A 265-nucleotide genomic window follows, 5' to 3' on the forward strand; every position below is an offset into this window, starting at 1 on the left:
CCCTCTGCACTCGCGGGACCTGGCAGGAGCCCCAGCTGTTCGCTCTCTTCTCTACGCCGTGGTTTTCAGGCTGATCAGAGCCCTCATGAGCCACTGCTCACTAACCCTGCGTGAAACCGGGCTTGCCCAGAGTGGTTAATGCTGAGCTCCGGCGCCGTCGTGGGGCTGGGTAAGGGCCCGCGGGCAGTTCGGTGCTGCCGCCGGGCTGCAGTCGGGAGGCGCGTTCCGCCGTGAATCCGCACGGAAGGTGCGGAGGGCCTGTACC

This window comes from Geospiza fortis, unplaced genomic scaffold (assembly GCF_000277835.1).
Source record: "Geospiza fortis unplaced genomic scaffold, GeoFor_1.0 scaffold118, whole genome shotgun sequence".
Classification (NCBI taxonomy): Eukaryota; Metazoa; Chordata; class Aves; order Passeriformes; family Thraupidae; genus Geospiza; species Geospiza fortis.